A 5,776-nucleotide genomic window follows, 5' to 3' on the forward strand; every position below is an offset into this window, starting at 1 on the left:
CCTCCACATCTCCTCATCATCCTTTGCAGGATCTTCTGCCAGTAGGGATGAATGCTTGAATCCATTATTTGATCACTCAAACCACAATGACACTCAACATACACCTCCAGCTGGGGGCATCATTCCCACTTTTTGCATACATGATCTGTCCACTCCATCATCACATGCTTGATCCAGGTGGATATTGGTGGCCACCTGCCAGGTCCACCTGGACCCCCACCATTGTCTTTCTCAGCATTTTCAGTTTCCTTAATTGTAGCACAGTTTACTATTTTTAGCAGTTTTTCGGGTCCTGAACTTCCGGAGCCGTTTTGAGGCCCTAAATGACGTTTTTTTGGAATTCTGGGTAGTACTCGGATAGATCTTTCTAACGAGCTATCGTACGCGTCAAACGGAGATCGTATGCCAAAGTTACGACCCCGGGAAATTGATGTACCAATTTACCCAAACGGGGCCCACAATTTGGCGTTTCATCTTCTAGGGTTAGGTTTCGGTATGTGAAGGGTTTTCCATTGTTTCTCAACAATAAATAGGCCTTCGAGCCTCATTGTAATACAGTTCAGAACAGTTCAGAGGCATGTAGCCATCACATCTCTTCTCAGAGATAAGCTACCATCGCCCTAGCTAGTTTATTGCCATTTCTGTTTGTAAGCATATGTCAGTATTTTCCATTAATAAAATGAAGTATTATTTCCGCTGCATCTTTGTGTATATGGTTATCTCTGTAATTTGTTGCGTTCCTGCTTAAATCTGGATCAGTGGTATCAGAGCGGTCTGCTTTTTCTCTGTTTTTCTTTGCATGTCCCCAACAAGGTCGGGATATAAGGAGTTAGGGCTTGAACTGGTTGAACCTTTGCAAGACCAGCCTCGCAAATCCCGACGGCCTCCCATGGCGGACGAGAAGAAAGACGAGGGGGCAGGAGATCCCATCAAAATCTTGCTCGAAGAAGCGCTCGAGCGACAACGGAACGCGATGATGGACAGCTTTGCGCAGATCCTTCAGCGGCTACCCAGAAGCGGCGCATCGGCTTCCAGTAGCTCCTCTGGAAACGCCACACCCTTTAAGGTACAAGTTAATTTTGAAATCCCCATATTCGAGGGTCAGATAGACGCCGATGCCGTAGATAAATGGTTAAATCTGCTAGAGGGTTATTTTTCTGTTCATGAATTTTCGAGTCGGGAAAAGATTGTTTTTGCTCTTCTCAAAGCAGCCCCCCACGTCAAGGACTGGTGGGAAACCTACTGCGAGCAGAAGGATGAAAGTACTGGCTCACTATTTTCAGCCGCACCCACCTGGGATTCGTTCCGGGATGCCATCAAGGAGCAGTACTACCCTGTCGGAAGCTATGAGGATGAATACATAAAGTGGACCACGCTGCGGCAGGGAAGGGACCAAGATGTGCCGGAGTTCACCAATCTTTTCCATACCCTTCGCACAAAGTTGGGTATCAAGGATTCGGAGCAACATTTGATACTCAAATACCGTGGCTGCCTGCACAAGTACATCCAGGAAGAAATACAGTTCCTAAACATCCCCTCGCTCGGCGCAGCATACCGGTATGCCGTCAAAGTCGAGCAGAAGTTTAAACAAAAGAAGCGAGACTTTGGATCTGCGAATCCAAAGCAGGGGAAAGGTGCCCCTAAACCACAGAACAAAGGACAAAGCCAAGGCGGGACAGCCCAAGACAACCAGCTGAAGCTGCAAGCAAAGAGCAACGCCGCGAAGCCGAGAAAGGACACTGGAAAATGGTGCGAGTTCCATAAGAGCTCCACTCACAACACAAGTGAGTGTCGGGCCAAACAGTCACTGGTGGCTGAGCTAAAGGTTTCAGAATCAGATGCATGTTCCGACTCTGAGTCAGAACCCGATAAGGGGTATGAAAAAGGGAAGCAGATCATTGATGCGGATCCCAGCGCCACTGTTGCTACCGCAAAGATCCAGAAAAATGAACCCGAAGATCCAGAGGAGGAGGAGCGTCTCTTCCACTCCCAGATGTGGGTCAAGGGCTCCCCGATACAGTTCATTGTTGATAGCGGGAGTCAAAAGAACCTCATTTCGGCAGAGGTCGTGAAGCGGTTGGGCTTACCGACCACAGCACATCCACAACCATACACCATTGGGTGGCTTTACCAAGGGCGAGATCTTCGCGTGAGCCAGCAGTGTCGCCTTCCATACAACATCAAGCCCTTCACGGATGAGGTATTGTGTGACATTGCTCCCCTTGAAGTTTGTGATGTATTACTAGGACAACCATACTTGTGGAAGCGACATGCTGTGTATGAATCAAGGCCCCGTGCTGTTATTATTACATTGGGAAATAAGTTGTTCAGGATACCAGAGGTACCACCACCTGCCGCCATCTCTTTGATTACTGCAAAACAATGCAGTAAGATCATTTCCAAAACCAGGAAATTTGTTTTCCTGATGATACGCCCTCAAGGGAAGAAGAAGACAGTGGCCGCGGCCTCCAAACGAGGTCCCTCTGCACGACAGCTACAAATGGACAAGATTGTGGAGGAGTACAAAGACATCTTCACCTCCCCGGCAGGGGTTCCTCTGCACTGTCAAGTCAAGCACTCCATTGATCTGACCCCAGGTGCGCCGCTACCCAATGGACCAATTTATCGGCGCTCCGTTCTGGAGAACAATGAAATCAAGAGGCAGATTCAGGAGCTCCTACAGAAAGGTCACATCCGTCCGAGTTCTTCGCCCTGTGGGAGCCCGATAGTGTTGGTACAGAAGAAGGATGGGACGTGGAGACTCTGTATTGACTATCGGGCGCTGAACAAGATCACTGTCCGTAATAGGTACCCGATCCCGCGGATTGATGACCTCCTAGACCAACTAAAGGGGGCGAAATATTTCAGCAAGATCGATCTGAAGTCAGGATATCACCAGGTACCAATTGAACCCTCAGATGTGTGGAAGACTGCCTTCAAATCCAAGGAGGGCCTCTTCGAATGGTTGGTCATGCCTTTCGGATTGACGAATGCTCCTGCAACCTTTATGAGGCTAATGGATGACATCTTGCGGCCATTCACCAACTCCTTTGTAGTAGTATACTTGGATGACATTCTGATCTTCAGCCAGAGTTGGGAAGAGCACCTCCACCACATCCGACAGGTTCTCCAAACACTGCGGCAACACAAGCTATGTGCCAATTTGGAGAAATGCACTTTTGGCATGACCGAGGTCCAGTATCTGGGATACATCATTGATGAACAGGGGGTGCATGTCGATCCAGCCAAGGTCCAAGTCATTCGGGATTGGCCCTCTCCAACCACTCTAACAGAGCTCCGCAGCTTTCTAGGTCTTGCCAACTTCTACCGCAGGTTTGTGTTGGGATTTTCTCATATTTCTTGGCCCTTGAGTCAAGTCACCAAGGGCGGGGCGAAAGCAAAATTCTTTTGGTCTGAATCTCAACAGAAGGCATTCAGGGAGTTGAAGGATCGCCTCTGCACGGCACCAGTGCTCGCGTTACCAGATTTACAACAACCATTTGAGGTCGAGACAGATGCCTCTGACTATGCTATTGGGGCAGTCCTTACTCAACATGGACATCCAGTGGCATATCACAGTGAAACACTTTCAGACACAGTCCGGAAGTACCCCACTTATGATAAAGAGATGTATTCCATTGTACAGGCCTGCCGACAATGGAAGCATTACATTTTGGGGAAGGAAACGGTCATCCACACAGACCACCGACCTCTGCAATTCATACAGACCCAAGGGAAATTGCAGAATGATCGCCATCAGAAGTGGTCTACATACCTGCAACAGTTTCACTTGAATATCAAGTATAAAAAGGGCAGCACCAATAATGTTGCAGATTGCCTCAGTCGACCACCGATCATGGCGCTAACCACCGTGCTCAACTCTTGCGGGCACGAGACTTCTGATTGGCCACTTCTCTACAAAAGCGACCCAGAATTCGGCCACACATACCAGACACTCTTGGAGGGTCGGCAGGTTGCAGATTTTCACCTCCAGGATGCCCTATTATGCCACCTCGGTCACCTTTGTGTTCCTTCAAGCGAGCGTGCCAAGATGATTTGGGAAGCACACTACAGTCGGGCTGCTGGGCATTTCGGGGTCGAGAAAACAGTGGCAGTACTGCAAAACTATTTCTATTGGCCGAATCTTCGACAGGATGTTGGGAAGTACATCCGATCATGTACTGCCTGTGCCATTGCCAAACCGACCATTAAGAAGCAAGGCCTCTATACCCCGTTGCCTACCCCTAGTCGACCTTGGGAATCCATCTCCATGGATTACATGTCAGGCCTTCCTTCCACTAAGCATGGAAATGACTGTGTTTTTGTGGTCGTCGACAGGTTCTCAAAGATGGCCATTATGATGGCCTGCAAGAAGAATATCACAGCAGAAGCCACTGCTAAACTCTTCTTTGAACGAGTGTGGGTGCACTTTGGGATCCCACAGTCTATCATCTCAGATCGGGACAGTCGGTTTCTCAGCACATTTTGGTCCAGTCTCTGGTCAATGCTGGACACCAAACTCACGAAGTCCACAGCCTTCCATCCTCAAACTGATGGCCAGACAGAGGTTGTCAACAGGATGATTGTGCACATTCTGCGCATGTATAACTCAAAGCATCCACGCACATGGGACGAGAGCCTCCCCTATGTTCAGCACAGCTACAACCGAGCTCTTCACAGCTCCACTGGCCATAGCCCTTTTCAGGTGGGTTTAGGATTCCAGCCACTATGCCCCATTGATGTGGCCATGCCACTTGCAGCTACTCACATGAATTCAGCTCATGTCCAGTCCGAAACAGATAAGGCCACCAGCTTCATTGAGCGCATCCAACATATTCGCCAGTAGGTCCATGACATTCTTGAGAAATCAAATGCCAAGTACAAACAGCGACATGATCAACACCGGGTGCCACACAAGTTTCAGGTGGGCGACAAAGTCTGGTTGCATTTGCAAAAGGAACGCCTTACTGGAGCCTATCGGAAATTGAGACCACTTCGATATGGTCCTTACACCATTACTAAGGCTATGGGAGACAATGCATTTGAGCTCAGCATTCCCCCATTCCTTGGCCTGCACCCAGTGTTCAATGTGGACCGCCTTCGGCCATACTTTCCACCATTGCTAGACACATCCGACATTGCAGAACAGCTCAAACCCACAGAATTAAATCCAGATTGCATGAAACAAGCTGCAACTGATCGGATCATGGACACACAGATCAAGAACACTCGCCAACAGCATATCCAACTGTATCGAGTTGTCAAAGCAGGCCAACTCCTTCAGCAGGGCAAGTGGCTCACCAGGGAACAAGTTCAGCAGAGGTTTCCTCATCTCATGGAGGAGCTCAACGCAATGGGGACCATTGCTTCCTAAGGGGGGAGGAATGATCCAAGTGGATATTGGTGGCCACCTGCCAGGTCCACCTGGACCCCCACCATTGTCTTTCTCAGCATTTTCAGTTTCCTTAATTGTAGCACAGTTTACTATTTTTAGCAGTTTTTCGGGTCCTGAACTTCCGGAGCCGTTTTGAGGCCCTAAACGACGTTTTTTTGGAATTCTGGGGCGACAGAGCCCTATGTTACCTCCCAAAGTGGTAGTACTCGGATAGATCTTTCTAACGAGCTATCGTACGCGTCAAACGGAGATCGTATGCCAAAGTTACGACCCCGGGAAATTGATGTACCAATTTACCCAAACGGGGCCCACAATTTGGCGTTTCATCTTCTAGGGTTAGGTTTCGGTATGTGAAGGGTTTTCGTTTGTTTCTCAACAATA

Source organism: Pinus tabuliformis, chromosome 2_2 (assembly GCF_031772625.1).
Source record: "Pinus tabuliformis cultivar Carrire ecotype Pingquan chromosome 2_2, CPIR1, whole genome shotgun sequence".
In the NCBI taxonomy this organism is placed as follows: domain Eukaryota; kingdom Viridiplantae; phylum Streptophyta; class Pinopsida; order Pinales; family Pinaceae; genus Pinus; species Pinus tabuliformis.